This window comes from Pipistrellus kuhlii, unplaced genomic scaffold (genome assembly GCF_014108245.1).
Source record: "Pipistrellus kuhlii isolate mPipKuh1 unplaced genomic scaffold, mPipKuh1.p scaffold_m20_p_1, whole genome shotgun sequence".
NCBI classification, from domain to species: domain Eukaryota; kingdom Metazoa; phylum Chordata; class Mammalia; order Chiroptera; family Vespertilionidae; genus Pipistrellus; species Pipistrellus kuhlii.
In genome coordinates this window covers 71,024,243-71,046,770 of record NW_023425404.1, presented here as the reverse complement: position 1 = coordinate 71,046,770, position 22,528 = coordinate 71,024,243, and the positions used below count along the sequence as shown (strand labels likewise).

Below are 22,528 nucleotides of genomic sequence, written 5' to 3'. Positions count from 1 at the left end.
TTATGAAAAGTCACATCCCATAGGCTATATCAAGGGTAGCAGTATTCTACAAAACACACTGAATTCCTACTAGCACACATGAATTCTTTTTTTCTCACTTTTTAAAAATGTTAGTAATAGCACTATTTATGAAACCATAAAAATTTGGCAGCATAAATTCATTAGCCTTATGTGCACATATATAACTCCATTCATACAGTAGATATTCAGCTCGGTTTCTCAGATATGCAAACCATAGAGTATAGAGGTGGGTTTGGGTGCTATATTAAGGAGTTGAACGCTTTCCATAGCTTTGATTTTTGAGTGTTTATGTCTTAAAATGTATTAGTGCTTTATAAGTGAATAAATCAAGTATATCGGGGGCATTTTTCACTCATGATAGTCATCCAAAAAAGAAAACCTGATGTCAGGGCTCAATTCCAACTCAGAGCCACTTCTTTCAGGAAGCCTTCCCTAACCCTTACATGGAGTTAATTACCCCCTCTCTCTGTTACCTGCTTCTGTTGTAGACTTTATCAGTCTGTATTCTATTTTATTTCTGTACTTGGCTACCAACTTATAAGCAATTTGTAAGACTTGCCAGTTTCACATTTATCTCCAACTCATGTCACATATGAAATGTTTGATAAATGTTTGTGGGAATAATGGGTATCTGTTGAACTGTGTGAGTAGCACTCTGTGAAGGTGAAGGTTTCCATTTCAATATTTCAAGAAACACAGATGGTTTTCCAAATATTTTTCCATCTCTGGAATGTTGTAAGAGGTTCCAACCACAGGAGGTCCAATAGAGAGTAATTATAGTAACCAATCTGTTCAACCAATGGTTAGTCTTCAGGATAAAAATGTACTCCTTCACTTGACTAATTGGAATGAGCATGAATTCTGAAATATTGCATGCCAAATTTTGGCTTCTCTGTGATATGGCTTCAAAATATACAACATATTTTGCTCCCACTAAACACTGAGCCATAGCTGTGTGCATTGTACTGAACTTAGTATTAAGAATATTTGCAGAAGTTCAAGATGGTACAGTCCCAGTTGGAATAAAATTTGGACAAAAGAGGTTAAACGACCATGATTATGAAATTGGGTATTCATTCATTCACTTATAAACCATGTATTGTCCTATTCTGTATGCCATGGCAGGTAATAGCAATTAAATGGATATAAAGCATGGCCCCTGGCATCAAAGGGCACCTGCCGTGTTACAGGAGAAGAATATTTAGTGGTAAGTCTGGGCTCTCCTGTTTTAGTGGAAAATGGAAGTCTTTTTAAATCTCAGAAGAAAAAAGGCATCAAAACTCAGCCCTAACTGGTTTGGTTCAGTGGATAGAGCATCAGCCTGCGGACTGAAGGGTGCCAGGTTCAATTCTGGTCAAAAGCATGTACCTTGGTTGCAGGCACATTCCCAGTGGGAGTTGTACAGGAGGCAGCTGACCGATGTTTCTAACTCTCTACCTCTCTTTCTTTTTCTCTGTAAAATCAATAAATTATATATTTTTTAAATCAAAAGAAGTTGCAAATGAAGGAGAGAGGGCCAGGCAGATTAGGCCTTGAAGTATAAAAATAAAAATTTTGACAAAAAAAAATTCTCAAAAATTCATCTGACTAGAGAAATTAAGAATAGCAAAGTTTCAGCCAAATATGACAGAGACAGTATTGGGTTTCCCCAAAGGTTGTTCACTGTTTCTTGTATTTTCCTCTTTCAGTTATAGGTACGTGGTTAAAGAAAATAAAGTTTGGCAATGTATGGGAAGCCTGATGCTTCTGGTCAATCCATAGGATATGAAAAATGAAGTATCTATTGTTTTATAGCTTAAGCATGGCTGCTTTCACTTTTTGCCCCTGCAGTAGAAAGCCCCAACTCTGAAGTAAGGCCATGCAGAATGAGGTTCATGTGCATCTCAGGGAGAAGGGACAAGAAAAAGAAAAACACTAGAGATCCACTCCACAGTGCCAACATCTAAGAAGAAACCTATTCTAGACAGTTCCTCATGACTGTAAAGTTAGCTCATGCTCTCTTTTATTCTATTTGCATACAGCAGACTTATGCTGAGTGGCTGGTGATCATGAGCTTGGGAAGGGGTGTGTCAGGCCCATGTTTCAGAGGAGAACAGAACCTAAGGACCTGTGAGTAAATTGGATAATTTGACATAATTCAGGCCAAGAGTATGGACTATATGCAGCTGGATCTGGTTCTGCCTCAAGATGATAGTGCTTGATTAAGAAATGGGAAAAAGATGAGGTATTCATTATTTTTTTTAAAAATAAGCTGATAAGCTTGATGCTGTAGAAAAGAACCATTTAATATAACTATTACCCAAATGGTACAATATTGCTTGATTTTCAGGTGCACCCATTAACCATTAATGTTATCAGTTAAGGAATTCACAATGGGCCTCTGAGAAGGCAGCCAAGCAGGCACATTAACAAAACTGTCAATGAAATTTCTGGCTCCTAAAAGATTCTGTAATAATCTCTTTCTCTTCTACACCCACTTCTTCCCTAGGGAAGGAAGCTTAGACAAAAGGGTTATCTTTTTATTTTCCTTGAACTTGACACTTGGACACATTTCCATTTTTTGAGCTTCTAACACATTTCCTCATCAATGCCTCATGGCATACAGTCCCTCTGAAACACCCATAGCACTCCCAGAGAATGCAGGCCATTTTTTTGAGATTTAATTTATGGCAACAACATTGCCATAGACCGAAACCACAGACCTATGTCACTGATGATGTGAAATTCCATAAATATGAGTAACCTGGGTCCTGTGTGATACCACACCTTTTTTTAGTATCTTTACAGCAGCATGTAAGTGAATGTCTAGAAGAGAATGATAAGGAGATGGGAAATACAGTGACAGAGACAAAGGACTAGATTATCAACAAGATGGTATATCTGTGGTTGACCAATGGATATTTCCATTACTGCAGCCTGGCCTCGCCAGCTTGTCCAGATCTAGGTACTTACTCCTTGGCAGGATCCAAATTGTGGTAAGCACACTGATTGTACTTGGATCATGATCAAATCTTACAAAGAAGATAAATCCTATTCCATCCAAATTTCAAATCCTATTCCATCCAAATTTCTGCAGAGCCCAGTTTGATGGAAGTTTGGAGGTCATGTGGAGATGAAATGAAACCAAGGAAATGTATGCCTTGATGGACAAAACTATGACAAATGTGAAGAATAATTCTCATAAAGGATCATAACAGATATGGATATCCTGGCACAGGAAGTAGTGGGAATGAGCATAATCACATTCAGAGGCTTAAAGATTCAAGTGGTCCAGGCTTAGCAGCATCATATCACAAACACAGACTTTAAATCACCCCCATGGAACACTGCTAGTATCTGCTTGCTCCATTGAGGTCCCTGAGCTTTATAATGTATGTGAACAGAAAGGCTAAAAAGAGTTACTGAGGCTTTTTAAGTTTTGGGTGTTTTTTTTTTAAAGTAAGGATTAATACCATAGCTATTTATTTAGCAGTCTCTGCCAAGCCCATAGATACAAAATTAATACCAAATTTTGGCACATACAGCTTGTAGTCTGTTGGGCAAAACATGAGAGCAAGTAGCCTCATAGGACCCAGCAAAGGGTAAATGTGTGATTAGGGTTTGGTGTATAATAGATAGTGGTGGGGACTTAAGCAAACTAAACAATGATATGCCCTGCCTAATGACATTTAATTTTTTTTAATTAAAGCATCTTGTTGGCCAAGCAAAAACAAGACTGTGGGCTACATGTGAGTGTGGTAAGTGCTGGGCAGGTGCTGTGCTACCCCTTTGGCATGCAGGCCCAGAGGTGCCTTCACTATAGCAGGAGTCAGGGGCCACCAGCAGCTTGGTGTGACTAGGACAGGTGCAAGCAGGGCAGGTGGAGCTGCGGTTACTCCACTCAAAGAGCCATGAAAGAAGATGCACCAGCATGGGTGAGTGACTGATGCAGGTCTGTATTCTAGAAAAATCTCTCTGCCTATTGTGTAGAGGTGATTTTAAAAGGCAGACTGGAGACAAGGAGGCCAGTTAGGAGACTGATATGGTAATATAGGCCAGATGTTTCTGCATGCTCATTTTTTTTAATTAAATAGAGATATGCTTTCTCTTCTAAATGAATGGAAGAAGGAAAAATGGAGAAAAACCTTTTGTCTTTTCAAGCTTTCTTCAGTGCCTGAGAGCAGCATGTGCCAGATTTTAGCTCTTTGGCTGTTCTGATGATAAATACCAGAGGTTATTAGTCAGGAGTCTCCAAAAGTGAAAGACATATTGAACTGATGAACTTTTACTCCCACTGTCATTTTACAGAGACAGTATATATGCTGATGAATAAGGCACTTAATGACATTTTTTCTTCGCACAAAAGATTTTCACTACCCTAGGAAAATGAAAACTTGCTTTTTCATAAGGGAGGAGGGAGAATGTATGTTTGATCAGAAAAGCGGAGGATTGAAGTCACCTACTACCTACCTCAGGCCACCTCCGTGGAGGCTCCCCTTTGAGCTGTGCCCTGCACCCTCCTTCAATCCCAGGGGCTCCGGGTGGGAAAGAAAGTCATGAACCCAGGTCCCCATGCCACGCCCAGCAGTCTCTCTTTCCTCTCCCCAATGCTATCTGTAGAGGATGGTCAGATAGTACTCAAAATATAAACTGCACCCTTACAAATGTCTTATATACCAGAAATTGAAAGATTTTTATTAGTAAAGATGTCCTTATTTACTAAAACTTGATAAGACATATAGCCATTAAAATGAAGATTATAAAAGCACATGAGAAATGCATAGAATATATTAAAAGCAAAAAAAAAAATGAAGTCTCAGTTGTATCTCTGATAAAATTATAGCTATGCAAATGAATGGGCCCAGTGTGTAAAAAAAGAAGACTGTAGGGAAATTCAACAAAATGTTAGCTTTAATTGTGCATGGTAGGCCTTGGAGGTAACAGAGTCTGATCTGATGGAGTGAGTTCTTGGCTCTTTAACTTTCTGAAACATAAAATGAAAAGAATACTGTCTCACTCCCAGGTTGTTGCAAGAATTAGAGACAATGATTGTAAAGCCATTGAAGCAGTGCCTAGCAATGAGTTGGCCTAAACAAAAATCATTAAGAACTTTTAAATTCATCTTCTCCATTTTCCAAATGCTCTGTGTAGTAAGCGGGACTACATAGCATTTGTAGGTGACAGGTGGCATTTATTGTGGAAGCTCCCTGAGCTCCCCAATGCGGATACCAGGTTCTCTTTGGATCTGTGGCACTATCCAGCCCTGGGCCTGCCCACGGGAGGCACCAAAACATAGAAGCTATTGTCTGAGATTTAGGGAAGAGGCAGCACAGACTGAGAGGCTGGTGATCGGGGTCTCCCTTTGCTTTAAGTGTGTGCCCCTGGTTGCATCCTGTAGCCTCTCTAGGCTTCTGTTTCCTCGCCTACAACCCAGGCATTTGGACTCCATATTTAGTAGTCCTTAGGTCTTTGGTTTTCTTTTGAGCCAGGCAATTAAGGATAGGTGGCTTGGGAGAATTTTTCTTTATTCTGAACCAGAAAAATTTCAAAGGCAGAAGAATCCCAAAAGCCATCTCACCATCCATCTACCCCAGGGCAGCTCTGTCTCTCAACAATCCCAGGCAGATGTGCTCATTCTATTTTTAACTATCCCTTTTGACTTCTCATCCTAAATCCACAATATTTCTTCCCAGGAATGTAAGAGCTCTGTGAAGAGCAGTATGAGCTTCCCTCTGCTTCTGATTCCTTTGCCAAGTCATCTTTCCAGGGTAGGAGTTGGAAGTCAGAAACACTGAAAGACTATGCCAACAAAATCCACACATCTGATCGATCAAACACCAAGCCCTGTCGTTGTATCTCTCCATTCTCGCCCCTCCATACTGGCTAACATTGCCACAGGTTCAGAACCTCATTCGTTGCCAGGTTGACTTTGGCAGCCTCCAGTCATAACCCCTCAAAACTACATTTACTCCTTATTTGTGACAAGCCTATGACAGTACAGACACTGTCCTTGGTTGGCAGAATGTAGCGTGAACATGATAAACACAGTCCCTGACCTCAGTCCAATGGGTAGGTGAGGGGTGTGCATTTTACAAACAGGGAGTTCCAGTGGACTGTGTCAAGGCGCTACGGCATGGTGTAGGGCCTTGGTGACAAGCATGGGCTCTGGAGATGGATAGCCTGGATTCAAATCCTGGCTCCTCCTTCACCCATTGTGCAACTTTGAGAAATCACTGAATATTCAGTTTTTCCCTCTAGAAAAGGGAGAAATGCTAGCATCAGCTTCATAGAGTTGCTGTGAGGATAAAATGCCTTGATATCTGTGGAAGAGAGCCTGTCATATCGTAATAGCCCAATAAAGACAGTTAGTATACAGAATGGTCTGTCTATAAAACAACTCTGAAAATGATGCTCCTCTTCTTAAAGCCTCCCAGGGCTTCCCAAGGTTGAAGAATAAGGCCCAGCCTCTAGCATGACCTACAGGCCCTTTACAACCCCAGCCAAGTCTGCTCCTCAGGCCCCATATCTGCCTTGAAATGTGCCTGAGCTGCTTCAAGTTTCTGGCTTACACAGCCATCCTGCTCCTCCAAGATTATGTTCTGCCAGCACCTCTGCCTGTAAAGCCCTTCTCCCCTACCCCTGGCTCAGCCCTGCTTTTACTTTTTCTTTCCTTTCTTCCTTTCTTTTCTTTCTTCCTTTCCTTTTCTTTCTTTCTTCCTTCCTTCCCTCCCTTCCTCCCTCTCTCCCTCCCTCCCTCCTTCCTTCCTTCCTTCTTTCTTTTCTTTCTTTCTCTTTCTTTCTTTCTTTCTTTCTTTCTTTCTTTCTTTCTTTCTTTCTTTCTTTCTTTCTTTCTTTCTTTCTTTCTCTTTCTCCTCACCTGAGGATATGTTTTTATTGATTTTTAAAGAGAGAGCAAGAAACATAGATGTGAGAAACACTGATTACTTGCCTCTCATATGTGCCCGATTAGGGATCAAACCCACAAAGTAGGTACTTCCCCAGCTGGGAATCAAACCTGCCACCTTTTGGTGTATGGGACGAAGCTGAGCCAACCAGCTGAGCCAACCAGCCAGGGCAGCCCTGCTTTGTTCTTTAAAATTCATCCCAGGAGTCAGCCACTGTAGCAGGTTTTCCCTGACCATCTTCCATCCTCCAAGTGTCCCCTCCTCCGCATCCACAATACCTGCACAGAGCTCACACCTCTACCTACTACACTGTTGTGTCACTATTGATGATGTGTCTGAATGCCACCCATGGGTTCCTTGAGAGTAGAACTAAACCCTCATTTTTGTATACTTAGTGCCTTGGACAGTGTCTGATGCACAGCACACACCTAACAAACATTTAGGGAACAAATGAACAAAGATTATTCCAAAAACCTTCCATGGAGCTTTCAAACTGCCCATAGCATTTTGGAAGATACCGGTGCGATCACTGTTCACTTGGAGGTACTTGATAAATGTCCCCAAATTTTACTCAGTGAACACCATGTAAATGAGCTGTCATGTTCCCTCACTTACAAAATTACTTGCCAATTACACTTAGATGATCCTGGTGTAATTGCCATATAAACTGTACCCTGGCTGAGATAGCCCAAATCATCAATTTAACTTTACTCTCTCATATGGTACTTACCACATAATTAAATAAATGGTCAGCCACCATCACAATTTTGTATCTCCCCAAGAAGATGAAGTGGCTATATTTGTCATCGATTTATTAATTATGACAATACACGACACTTCTGGGTATAATATTAGAAGCTTAAAAAAATTAAAAGTACTATGCACTCTTAAGAAAGAAGTTCCAAATTTATTGTAAAAAGAAGAAAAAGAAAAAAGCACTAGCTCTGGCCAGTGTGGCTTAGTTGGTTGAGCATCATTCCATGCACCAAAAGTTTGTTTCCTGGCCAGGATACATGCCAGATTGTGGGTTTCATCCCTGGTCATGGTGGGTATAGAAGGCAACTAATTGATGTTACTCTCTCTCTCCTACCTTCTTCTCTCTCTAAAAACAATAAAACCATTATTAAAAAAAAAAAAAAAAAAAAAAAAGATAAGCATTAGGAGAACCAAGATGGTGGCATAGGCAAATGCTTGTATTCATTGCCTCCCACAACCACATCAAAATTACAGCTGAAATACAGAACAACCACCATCCAAAACCACTGGAAAGCTGGTTGAATGGAAGTCCTACAACTAGAAAAGTAAAGAAAAAAAGCACACCGAAACTGGTAGGAGGTGCAGAGGCACAGAATGGGCTGGTCTGGCACCCAAGTGTGCCTCTTTTTAAATCAGGAGGGAGAGCACCTCTGCAGAGGCCCCCTGAAGGAGCAAGGGGTCCCAGCCCCACACCAAACCCCCAGCCTAGGGTCCGAGAGCTGGGAAAAGAAATCACTATGGGCAATAAGAACTACAGACTATAAAAACGAGTGCAGATTGGAGATGAGTGACACACAGGCTGCTGGAGAACCAGCTGTCTCTCTTAAAAGGCCAGCACCACAAACTGAACTTACAAGCTCTTGCTTCCTTTGAGCTCCAGTGCCAAGTGAGGCTCTGTGGGACCCAGACATATACAAGGAAAAACTGGACTGTCTGGTATCGGAGCAGAAACTTGGAGGTGGCTTTCTTCCAGACAGAGGTGCTCACAATGGTCATTATTCCCATGCTGGGAGTTCCCTATTGTAGGGCTGACTGGCAGCCATTTCTGTCTGCTCTGCCCTGGTGATTTCCTGAGACCCCACCCCACTCAATTTACAACCCCACTCAAACTGTATGCAGTGGCTTTGCATATAAATGACCTGTCCTTTCTTAGGCTAAAAATCTGTCAAACAAGCAGTAGCTGGGTCAGGGAGCCCAAAACCTATCAATAAAAGCCCAAGATCCAGGACTGGCATTGGCACCAGCAGCAGCCTGCCTTGCTTCACAGTTAGGCTTCATCTGGGCACTTCCAAATCCAATACAAAGAGGAGAAATATGCAGATCTCTCTGAAGCTCCTGCTGGATGGCCTCAGGCAGTGGCTGACTTTGCACCTTCCTGGAGACCCAAGAGTCAGTGAACCCAGTGGTCAGTATCAGACCATACCAGATTACTACTCTTTACATGCATAAACAACACACACAAGAGACAGACACAGTGAGCACCAAAGCCCCAATGAACAAGTCCTGCCCCATAAGGATGTATCCTGCACAGCAGCTCTTCCACTGTAGTTGCGGCTGGTCCCCACAGCCAATTGGCCTGGAAGTTAATTTCTCCCAGTGACACCAACAGCAATCAATGCTAAATTACAAGACTATGCACACAGCCCACAAAGGGGTGCATTTAGAGTGTCCACCTCAGGTGATTGGGGAGGCTGAGCCACTAGGCCAAATAGGACACCTATTATACAAAGCCACTCTATCAACTCAAAAAGATTTAGCAGTTCTACCCAATATAAATAAACAAACACAGGGAAGCAGCCAAAATATGGAAATAAAGAAATATGTAACAAATGAAAGAAATGGAAGAAAGCAAACTATGAGATATAGAGTTCAAGAACACAGTTATAAGGTTCTAGAAACATCAAGAAACTTAGTGAGACATTCAAGGATCTTAGTGAGAATGCAAAAAATAAAATAAAATGGAAAGGACCAGTCAGAAATTAAGCATACACTGACTGAATACAGAGATTCGACAGTAGGGTAGAAGATCCTGAGAATCAAAGAAAGGATTTGAAATATAAGGAAACAATAAACATCCAACCAGAAAAGAAAAAATAATCCAAAAATATGAAGGTAGTGTAAGGAGCCTCTGGGACTACTTCAAGTGTACCAACATCCAAATTATGGGGTTATCAGAAGAAGAGAGAGAGCAAGATATTGAAAACCCATTTGAATAAATAATGACAGAAAACTTCCCTGCCTTGTGAAAGAAATAGACTTACAAGTCCAGGAAGTACAGAGGAGCCCAAACAAGAAGAACCCAAAGAGGACTACATCAAGATACATCATAATTAAAATGCCAAGAGCAAAAGACAAAGAGATAATCTTAAAAGCAGCAAGAGAAAAACAGTTAGTTACCTACAAGAGAGTGACCATATGACTGTCAGCTGATTTCTCAACAGAAACTATGTAGGCCAGAAGGGAGTGGCAAGGAATATTCAAAGTGATGATTATCAAGAACCTACAACCAAGATTACTCTACTCAGCAAAGCTATTGTATTATTTAGAATTGAAGGTTAGATAAAGAGTTTCACAGACAAGAAAAAACTAAAGGAGTTCATTAGCACCAAACCAGTATTATATGAAATACTGAAGAGTATTCTTTAAGAATAGGAAGAAGAAAAAGGTAAAGATTAAAAATATGAATAACAAAGTAGCAACAAATACATATCTATCAAAAACTAAATCTAAAAATTAAACCAATAAAAAATCCGATAAACAGAATAAACTAGTGAATGGAATAGAATCAAGGGCATGGAAATGTAACAGACTGATGATTTTTAGAGGAAGAGGATGTGGGCAGTGCTGGAAGAGATTAAACAAAGATCTTATTACCTATGGACAAAGACAATAGGGTGATGAGAGCCTGGGGTGGGCTGAAAATTGGGAGAGAGGGGAGAGGGACATCTCTAATAATCTCAACAATAAAATAGAAAAGATAAGATAAGCATTATAAAAATTTTGTTTTCTTTGGGGGGGAAGGATGATATTAAGATAAAAAGACAAAAATCTCCATTCTTCTGAGTAGACTTTCTTTCTGAAACCTCAGATAATAGAAACATTTCCAAGTATTCGAAAGTGAATTTATCTCTTTCAACAAATCATAATTTCTTTCAAACAAATGAGCTTTTAGGTAAGGAAGGTAAATGTATGCTACTAAAGTTCACTTTGCTAATATTTTAGATAGATGAGAGAAATGCTGAATGTTGATGGTGCCCCTTACTGAGCAAATTTTCATTTGTTTTTCTGAATGCTGCCCTCACACCTGGCACAGGTAATCACATTGACATCCCAGCACGGCCACATCAGGCGCAATGGATTCTCAGAGGTTTTGTCTAAAGGGACCATTCAACTTCCAGAACACACTGCCCTGAGGCCTGATTGAAAAGGAGGTCAGTGATGGCCAGAATCTCTCTGGACCCCCTGTGGTGGGATAATTGATGTGCAACAGCCCCTGCAGAGGTGGAGTCACCAAGGTGATGGATGGATACAAGCATATTATTCACCCGTACATCTGCTAATCTAAAGGTCCCAGTGCATAAACCAGGATTTAAGACTATTATGTGGATTTAGGACAATCCCAGAAGGACTCCAATTCCATTAAAAATTTGTTTGGCAGCCTGGGGCAGATCTATTCCAACTCACTTGCTTCATGCATTTGAAAGGAGGAACAAACTGCTTTGTAAAGTAAATTTAATAAATTTTCTAATATCAAGTCATTAACATCCTGTCTAGTCATGTAGTCCTCATATTTGAAATGGTAATGTTAACCTGTGGAATATTTTTAACCTTTCTAATACCTGAGTTAGCATTTTTCTTTTCCTGTGTTTTGGGCCACAGATGAATTACATCCTGCCAACAGAAGAAAGCATTTCTTCCTGTCCCCTCTATAGGTGTTTTTCTTGTTACAAACATACCATACAAGACCCAGAGAGCTCTGTGACCGGGGTCCATTTTGGTTTGAAATAAAAGAGGAAATAATTTTTTAATATGATTTTTAGATTTTTATTGATTTTTAGAGAGAGAGAAATGGAAAGCGATAGAGAGAGAGAAATATCTATGAGAGAGGAGCATCATCAATCAGCTGTCTTCCACATGCACCCCTACTTGAGATGGAGCCCACAACCTGGGCATGTGCCCTGACCAGGAATTGGTTCCTGGGTTGACACTCAACTGCTGAGCCACCCTGGCTGGGCTAGAGGAAATAATTTAATTTGCAGACATTCTCAGCGACTGTTTAATGAGTTATAATATTAGTTAAAATTTGCTGTCTGTAATGGTTGTAACACTGCTTTTACAAATGCATTTATTCATTTAGCAGATCTCTTTAGTAACTATTGTCAAGAACAAGGCTGGGTATCATAGGAGATACCCAAGAGACATAAGCTGTCCCTCAAGTAGGTGAGAGTCACAGGTGAATTTTTCAGTGAAAGGTAGATGGGGAGAAATTCAACATCTCTAGGAACACCTGAGCTTTTTATACCACATGTTCTCAGATATCAAAGGAAAATGTGTAGGATTCCCCCCAAATGAACAAATCATCCTCACATATAAAGTGTTTCTTTGACCTTCACAACAACCTTCCATAGATATGACAGGCATCTTTCTGGCGAAGGTAAAGATCTATTTCAGGCTTAACACTTTTAATATCACTTATATCAGATAAATTGTTTTAAGATTCCAAAAATTCCCTGTAACACTGTAGATAAGTAGGATCTGCACTGGGGTTCACACAGGGAGAGAGTTGGTAGGTGACAGCCCCTGGCTCACGTGAGCCAGGTCATGCATGGGCTCTTGTCTACACAGCGCGGTTTAGCCTGAGCACAGACCCTCAGAGTGCAAGGCCAGCCTGCAGACTCTCTCAGTGCTTAGCATAGTACCACCCTCGATGGTAAGTATTTAATAGACGCAGTGTTTCCCTAGCATTCTAATTTAAAACATTCATTCTATCCTAAAAAGAATACTAAATAAAGTGTGATGAGTTAGTCCAAAGTAATAAATTAGCACCAACAATTTTCAAAATGATCAGAACTGATAAATATTATGGCCTAGGAGTCCATAAACTGATCAGGCAAAAAAAAAAAAAAAAAATTATTCCCAGATGCTTTGAATAAGTCAGGAATCCTTTTTAACTGAAAAGGGAAGACTACACTATGCGCCTCCTAGAACACAGAAGTAGAGTTATATGAGTAAGAAATCTGGTCCAGGACGTTTCACCGTGCCCAAAACAAGCCTCCTGTCCTCACACTTCCACCTCTCAAATGCCTGCCTGCTTTAGATTCCCAACAGATCTTTCCATTCCCAAGCCACCAAAGTAGGTAAGGCAAGGCTAGGAGCTAAGCATTTCTAAAACCCCAAAGAGAAGTAATGCTTCCTACTAAACTCTCAGGTACTTATACTACCCTTTACCTCTTTGCCACAATGCCTAATCCTCACAGCTTACAACTACACAGTAACCTTTAGTCTAGTCCAGTGGTCGACAAACTAATTGGTCAACAGAGTGGCTAACAGTGGCTCAAGAACCGCATGCGGCTCATGAGCGCAGTTTGCCGACCACTGCCTTAAACTAATGGGATCTAAGAGGGACAAGCAAAGGGAATTTCACAGCTTCAAGGTTCCGCCCTGCTTGGTGAGGCTGGAGGGGCTCTTGTGTAGACAAGAGCCCATGCATGACCTGACTCACGTGAGCCAAACTCACACAGCTCAGGCTATTTTTTAATTTAAATTCTTTATTGTTTAGCCGAAACCGGGTTTGGCTCAGTGGTAGAGCGTCGGTCTGCGCACTGAAAGGTCCCGGGTTCGATTCCAGTCAAGGGCATGTGCCTTGGTTGCAGACACATCCCCGGAAGGGCGTGTGCAAAAGGCAGCTGGTCGATGTTTCTCTCTCATCAATGTTTCTAGCTCTCTGTCTCTCTCCCTTCCTCTCTGTAAAATATCAATAAAAATATATATATTAAAAAAATTCTTTATTGTTTAAAGTATTATATGGTCTCCTTTTTCCCTCATTGACCTCTCCCCAGCCACCCCCACATGCCCTGACCACCACTACCGCCCTCCAACCCCATCTGTGTCCATTGGTTATGCTCATATGCATGCATACAAGTCCTTTGGTTGATCTCTTATCCCGCTCCCTCTACCTTCCCTCTTATTAATAGATTGGACAGTGTGTTCGATGCTTCTATGACTCTGGTTCTATTTTGGTTCCTCAGTTTACATTGTTCATTATATTCCACAAATGAGTGAGATCATGTGGTATTTATCTTTCTCTAACTGGCTTATTTCGCTTAGCAAATGCTCTGGTTTCTCTTCTGACCCTATAAATCTTTTGCCTTTTACAGACTTTTGAAGTCTGATGAGTGCCTCCTTTAAGCAGAGTGGTATGGCCACATGGCAGCTGCTGGTCTTGTGAGACAACCTGCTTGGGCCAGACTTGCCTGTCAGCTCAGCAGAGAAAGAGAGGCGGGGAGAGGTGGGTAGCAGGACATAGGAGAAAGGAAAGCCTGTTTTAACTCCAATGAATGAAAAATGGAGCAGAGTTGGAGATAGGAGGGCAAGCAAAATAAAAACAGATGAATGTGTTTGAGGCACCTTACCTGTATGGCTAAATACTGTGGGAAGTATAGTGTGTGTGTTTTTCTTTTAATACAAATGAAAGCTATTTAATAAAAAATATGATATAACATGAAGATCTAAATGCATGAAAATATCTGTCCTGATATTTTGTTAACTAGGCACATTATTAGTTTAATCCAATCTGCTTTTGTACATACTTAGGGCAATGAAAATAGGGGGAAATTTTCAAACCCTTCAAGAGTACCAAGACTATAAGCATTGTCTGCAGGATTTGGGTGCTTTCCGCCACCTTGTGCCACCCACTTCAAATTGCAGGTGCCAATCTTAAAATGGACAAAATTCTGGAAGATAGCCTGATAAACACAAACTCAAAACTCTGTACACACACATACATGGACCTTAAATTGCTTTTTAGGACCTATTGCAAAAGCTCTACCTAAAGTATGACAGACAGTCATTACATGAGAGCTTTGAGTTGCTGCTGTGGACAAGACACAATTGGGACCAAGAAGAGGCTATCACTTAGCTAGTGTTAAAATGACCTGGATGCTCACTGTGGTGTTGTTTACAAAAGTATAAATAAGGAGGCAGCTTAAATGGCCATCATCCTGGGAATGGCACATCCACACAATAAAATATTAAGAAGATGCTAAAATGTGCAGATCATCACGTACTAACAGAAGGATATCTGAGATATGTTTATATATAAATACAAGTCATTAAAAGTATATACAATATGAATTAAAAATCCTTAAATCTATGTACTTTTACATAAAAAAATAAAAAAGGACATAGAACAACTGGTTTATGTTGGTTACACAAGGGAGGGTACGCTTTTCACTTTGAATTTTATGCTCTTTTATACAGTTAGAATTTTTTTCCAGTGAAAAAAATTTATGTTTTTCTTTAACTAAGTCCCATAATTACAGCAGCAGTTGTGTGCAAGACATAGTTTGCACTACCTTCAGCACAAGCCCCCATGGTCACTAAGCTCTTGTAACATCTGCTGCCTCTTTTTTATGTAAATACTGCTCCTATGGCTCCCATTCCCTGGTTTCACACACCCCTAGAAGGGCCCTGGAGCATCAGTCCCACTGCACACACAGGCAGAGAAGCTTTCAGCCCATTTCTACACCCTCACACTCATTCCAGTCTTGGCCAGATCTCCAGCTTGGGGCAGCAGGCTTCCTGTGCTGTTCTCAAGGACATTAGTAGCCTCCGTGGAAGCCAGAAAGGTGAAAAGGAAGTTGGTAGTGCATCAAAAAGAGAACTAACCAAAGCACTTGTATGCATATCAACATGACCCATGGGCAAAAACAACAGTCTGGTGAAAACCTGGGGAGCAGGGAAGGGAGTCAATAGAGAAAAAAGGGGGATATCTTAGTACTTTCAACAATAAAGACACATTTAAAAAGAGAGACCTGTTGTTCTCTCTCTCCAATCTATGCCTCTCTAGCTCATCTATTTCCTTTACTCTGTTCTTATCTACCTCCCACCTTCCAGTGACCCACACCCTCTCCATTTCTTTCACTGCTCAGGCATCAAATCCACTCACTCAACAATAGCGTCCCTGATCTCAGGCTTGTGGCACTAAGTAAGCAAACTCCTGGTCTTCGCTGTACTGGAATCCAGGCATGCTTCGGCAGGGGCAGAGACCTGTTATATGCTTATCAGCCTGGCCTTCAGATCTGCCTAACCCTAGATTCTTCAAAGCACTAACATGTCCATGTTCTTTTGGAACCAAATCCCCAAAATAGTTTCTCTTAAAAGCATTTTCTATTCATACTGCAGACAAGGGAGTCATTTCCTTAATACAGGAAAAAAGCTCCGATAAATCCTGAAGCAAAATGCCAATGACCCAACAGAAAAATAGGCTAAGAATATGAGCAGGTGGTTCTCAGAAAATACAGATGACTCCTAAAAATATGAAGACGTGTTCGACTCCACTTAAAACACATGAAATACAAACCAAACTACAATGAGATGCCATTTATAACTATCACAAGAACAAATCTCCATCAGTGTGATAACATTCTCTAATGGCAAGGATGTACAGTAATTCACATTCTCGTGCATGCTGAGTATAAACTGGTATAATACAATCTCTCAAGGACAATTTGGCAATACATGAAAATATTAAATGTGTATAACCTTTCACCCATAATCTTCATATGTAAGGTATTTATTCTAAGGATATAACTCTACTATGCAAGATGGTGAATACCCAGGGATAGTCACTGGAACACTGTTCGCAATTGTAAAAGATGCAAACAACCTAAGTTTTTATTAATAGAGGACTGGTTAAATAAGTTATAGCATATTCATAAACAGAATACTCTGCAGCCACTCAAAAGGATGATGCAGTTCTATACTGATTCTGAATTACTGATAATGAAAATTAAGGAAACAAAGTTAAGCACACATATGCTTTTGTTTTCAGATACTCGAAATAGCTCTGAAAGGATATAAAGGAACAAGAAACCATTAATAAAACAATAAGAAAGCCAACTGCATGGGAGAACGTACTTGCCAATGTTATCATCGATAAGGGTTTAATCTCCAACATTTATAGGGAACTCATGCAACTTAACAAAAGGAAGATAAACAACCCAATCAAAAAATGGGCAAATGACCTAAATAGATACTTTTTAAAAGAGGACATTCAGAAAGCTAAGAGACATATGAAAACATGCTCAAAGTCACTAATCACCTGAGAGATGCAAATCAAAACAACAATGAGGTACCACCTCACATCTTTCAGAATGGCTAGCATCAACAAATCAATAAAGGACAAGTGCTGGCGAAGATGCTGAGAAAAAGGAACCCTTCTCCACTGCTGGTGGGAATGCAGACTGGTGCAGCCACTGTGGAGAACAGTATTGAGTTTCCTCAAAAAGCTAAAAATGTAACTTCCATTTGACCCAGTTTTACCACTTGTAGGAATATATCCCAAGGAAACAGAACACCAATCAGAAAGGATATACACTCCTATGTTCATAGCAATACAATTTATAATAGCAAAGATTTGGAAACAGCCTAAATGCCCATCAGCAGATGAGTGGATTTGAAAACTATGGTACCTCTACACAATGGAATACTATGCTGCTGTAAAAAAGAAGGAATTCTTACCATTTGCAACAGCATGGATGGAACTGGAGAGCATTATCCTAAGTGAAATAAGCCAGTCAGTGAAAGAAAAATACCACATAATCTTGCTCATTTATGGATAATCAAGAATATTATAAACTGATGAACAAAAATAGATACAGAGACAGAGAAGCATCAAACAGACTGACAAATGACAGCGGGAAGGCTGGGGAGTGTTGGGGATAGGAGGGAGGTAAGAGATCAACCAAAGGACTAGTATACATACATATTAACATAACCAATGGACGCAAGACACTGGGACAGGGTGAGGGCATGTGCCTCGGGGTAAGGGAGGCTGAGGGAAGGTCAATGGGGGGCGGGGAACGTATATACTATTACTTGTAAAACTTTAAACAATAAAAAAGTTAAAATTAAAAAAAGAAACAAGGAAGAATGATTGCCTGAAGAGAGGAGAATTTCTAACTGGGGGGGGGATAAAGGTGGAAGGCTTATTTTTGACTTTCTGCATTTTTATACTCCCCTTATTTACCGTATTTTTCGGACCATAAGACGCACTTTTTTTCCCCCAGAAGTGGGGGGGGAAAGTCCCTGCGTCTTATGGTCCAAATATAGCCTACACATATACTTTTTAAAAAAAGTATTTTTACTTGCCCGGCTCTGTGTGGTCTCTGTGTGCTTGCCCAGCTCTAAAATGGTTCTAAATGCTGCTGTTTACTTTACAGGGTTGATTACATGTGTTTATGACTGTGATGTTGGGTTTTAATGCACATAAAATATTTTAGGACACTATTTGTTTCAGAATCTTTTTTTCTTCATTTCCCTTCTCTAAAAACTGGTGCGTCTTATGGTCCGGTGCGTCTTATGGTCAGAAAAATACGGTACCTTTAAAATTTTGTGTTATAGTTAGTAAATATTAGTTAGTAAAAAAAAAAAAAATACATTTAAAGAAACTCATATCCTTCCAATTCTATACTCAAACCATTTTCCATTATGTCCATAGTTATTCTCTCATGGACTTCATCTATGTTAAGTTGACCCTAACCTCGTGGAATTAGTGACTGATTCATGTCACTCTCTTGTTTTAAAATAAAATCAAACCTTCAATGAGTTTCCATTGCCCCCAGAGAAAAGTTCAGTTCATTACAAATCAATCTCCTTTACCACCCATCCCAACCTGCCAAATTCCAACTCAGTCTCAGTTGCACCAGATGGCTCTCCAAACCTCCCTCACTTGCCCATAAAATTTCCTTCCATCTCTTCTCCTTCCCCGTCTATGCAACAGATCATATATGGCCTGTGAGGTGTACATCAATTACTCTATGAGCCTTCCCTACCCTCCAAGAAGAACCAATAAAACTTTTTTCTCTATGCTTTGAATAGTATTTTGCATATTCTACAAAAGTTTACTGCTCAAAATTGCATTACATTAATCATTTATGTGTCTATAGATAAATGCATTTAATTTATGGTCATCTTTCCTAGATCGGAAATCCTTGGAAGATAAAAACCTAACTCATTCATCATGCATTCCTAGCACCTAACTGACTCATGGGTGCTTAATATACATGAACTCATTGTCAGCATTTCCCCCACATTTTCTCATTTATCATACTGAATTAAGAATGTTGTTTTACCAAGGCTATTTCTATGTGTTTGGTTAATGATTGCCCAACCTATGCAAATTTATCTCCCAGATTTAAGCCTAGCACTGTGGTTGGGTTCTTCTCCTAATTCTTGCATAGCTCTCTGGTGTCCATTTGACTTCGGTTCTTCCTATTGGATACTTTCATTAGTTATAGATTTAAGAAAATCCTTTTGGCTTGTTCTCCTACAATTGATTGCATATGATGTGCTGCCCATTTGGTGGACTGAACTATTTGGAAAATTAGAGTTATCTTCTCAGGAGCAAAGGGACATGAACTGAAATCTCTACTGGGAAAAGTTACTCTCCTGCTCTGCTGGTTACGGTTAAGTCCTCTGACTCTGGGATGTGAGGGTGATCTGGATGTGACATCACCCCCATTGATCACCAGGGTTGATTCAGTTGATGTGACTGACTAGGCGGGTGTCCCCCTCCTCCCTCACCGATCCCAGTGAAGCTGTGCCCTGAGTGAAGAAGACGACCTTCTCCCAGAGAAGAAGACTGGTCTTTGGTCAAAGGTTTATGAGTAGCTGCACTCTCCTGCTAGAGTCTCCAAATAAGCTCGTAAGACCTTTAACTCTGAATACTATAAATCCTCTTAAATCTAAATAGTCTGCCAAGAACTATTTATGATGCTTCTACTCAAATTCAGTTATTGCTGACTTACACCTCTTTAGCCAATAAAAACAAGTGTGAGGGAAACAATTAAAATTTCTATCAAAAGATAAGTGGATAAACATATTGTGGTATATCTATGCAATGGAATATTACTCAGCAATAAAAATGAATGAATTAAAACATGAAATACATGTGCTGGGTGAAAGAAACCAGGCTTGCCCTAACACCCTCCACCCCCCACTAAACATAGAGAGTACATATTGTTTCATTCCATTTATGTAAATCCTAGAAAATACGAATGAATATAATAGTAACAGAAAGCAGATCTGATTACTCAGAGATGGGAGAAAGGCCGGCAGGAAGGGAGGGAAGAATTTCAAAGGATCATAGGAAGTTTTTGGAGGTGATGGACATGTTCACAGTTTTGATTGTGGTGATGGTCTTGTGGGGCTATACATTTGTCAGCTTGTGGGAATATGTAAAATTGTATATTTTAAATATAAAATTGTATACTTTAAATATATACTTTAAATATGTAAAATTGTATACTTTAAACCTTAATATAGCTATTTTTAAAAAGTGACAGAGGTGAGGAAGAAGGAAGTCCATAAGAACATATACTGTATTTTCCGGCGTATAAGACGACCCCCTAATTTTACAGTTAAAACATAGATTTAGGCCTATATTTTCTGTATAAGACTACCACCCTCCACTTCCGAGGCAACACCAGTTCTTTTTATTTTTTTTTATTCTCTTTTTTCCCCCCATTTTTTTTATTCAATTATTATCTGTGTACATAATTTAACATTGCCCCCCCCCCCAATACATACCCCCTTCCCCAGAGTTTTGTGTCCATTGGTTGTACTTATATGCATGTATACAAGTCCTTCGGTTAATCTATTATCTCCCCCAGATCTCCCTACCCTACCTGCTGTAATTTGACAGTCTACTTGTTGCTTTACTCTCTCTATATCTATCTTTTGGTTCATCAGTTTATAATGTTCTTTATTATCCATAAATGAGTGAGGTCATGTGGTGTTTCTCTTTCATTGACTGGCTTATTTCACTCAGCATGATGTTCTCCAATTCCATCCAGGTTGCTGCAAATGATGAGAATTCCTTCTTTTTATGGCAGCATAGTATTCCATTGTGTAGATGTACCATAGTTTTTTGATCCAATCATCTGCTGATGGGCACCTAGACTGTTTCCAAATTCTAGCTATTGTAGATTGTGCTGCTATGAACATAGGGGTGCATATACTAGTTCTTTTTAATAGACCGCCTCTCTGACTCTGGCCAATCTGAGCAGGCTTTTTTCTAGAACACAGTGTAGCTTCAGGTACAGAACATGTACACTGTGTTCTAGTAAAAAGCCTGCTCAGATTGGCCAGAGTCAGAGAAGCGGTCTATTAAAAAAAGAACTGGTGTTGTCTCAGAAGTGGGGTTAGTCTTATACAGCGAATATAGGCCTAAACTTATGTTTTAACTGTAAAATTAGGGGGTTGTCTTATACGCCAGAAAATACGGTATACACAATGCTATTTTAAAAGTTGTTTTCCAAGAAGAGGAATGTTCAACATGTTGAGCAGGCTGGTTGCAGGCAGATGATTAATTATCATGGAAAACCATTGATGTATCATCACAATTTCCCAGTACTAGTACTTCTTAAGTTAAAATAAAGCTCCTTCACATCTCTCATACAGGTGTTGTGAAGCCTTAATTGATTTGTATTGATAAAAACCCTAGGTTACTGACATGGAAAATAACGGAATTAAGTATCAAAATATAAATGTACAACTTTTGGTATTGTCTTTATTATTTTATTTTTCTTTATAATGAACATTGCAGGGTGCCAACTATTCTAACACATTATTAAGCCAAAGAAAATGCTGAACTGAGGGGCTGGCACGTTTTGGTTTAATGTAAATTATAGAATCTATAGAGATGTTGAAAGAAACTCACGTAACTATCTCTGAATGCTGAATATTCTTGCAAATACCCTTTGCCCACTCATTAAGGAGCAGTAATGACTTATGCAGGGTGAAGTAAAGAATATAAATATGTAGGCTTAGTTGTACACATACTTTCTTTATGGTAAGGTAGGCATTCTTTTTGTCTTCCTTTGAGAAGAATAACTTATTAACTCAGCAACATAGCAAGCAAATACAGTAAAAAATGTAAATGACAGTCTTAATCAGAAGATAATGTCGGGACACAGAGTAACTAGGGGTCTAAAGATGCTTAAACCACAGGCTATATCTCAAGTAACAGACACAGCATGCAGTATAACAGAGGCTCAGTCATTGTTCTTAAGTATCACTCAGTGGTGATCCATGCACACTAGGTCTTCAGTAACTGTTAACATCATTCATAATTTTAGAAGTGAAATTCGAGATTGTGGCCAACCTCGGTGCACAGACCTGGACACCGTACTCCCTCACTATTTGCACAGTCGTGATAAAGAAGCTGTTTCTGTGTTGTCTATAGACAAACCAGTACAATCAGACATGACCCTGGAAAAAACTGGTTCAAGAAAGTGTTGATCTTAAAGCAGTTTATTCTTTAAGAGACAAACAGTTTAAGAAGGACTCTTTGCTGTGGATCTAATGGAGAGATCCAGAGCACAGAGGATAATGGTTTCCACATTTTGGATGAGACTATCACTATGAGACCAGTAAGAATGTCTGCAAACCATTATGGGCAGCCATAAAGAGTACTGCTATTTATAGGACTAGAATTCGGTAGTTATAAGCCACGTGTGGAAATTTAAATGTAAGTTAATTAGAATTAAAAATTCATTTCCTCAGTTGCTGCAGCCACATTTTCATGTGCTCAGTAGATAAATGTGGGTAGTGGCTCCCATATTGAACAATGCAATAAAAAATAC

At 39.8% G+C, this 22,528-nt stretch overlaps 1 protein-coding gene across 3 annotated transcripts in view; it reads right to left on the bottom strand.

Annotated features, from left to right (window-relative positions):
• AKAP6 (A-kinase anchoring protein 6) overlaps window positions 1-22,528 on the bottom strand; it is a 451,051-nt gene that overhangs the window by 212,070 nt on the left and 216,453 nt on the right. The gene's annotated exons all lie outside the window — the stretch shown is intronic.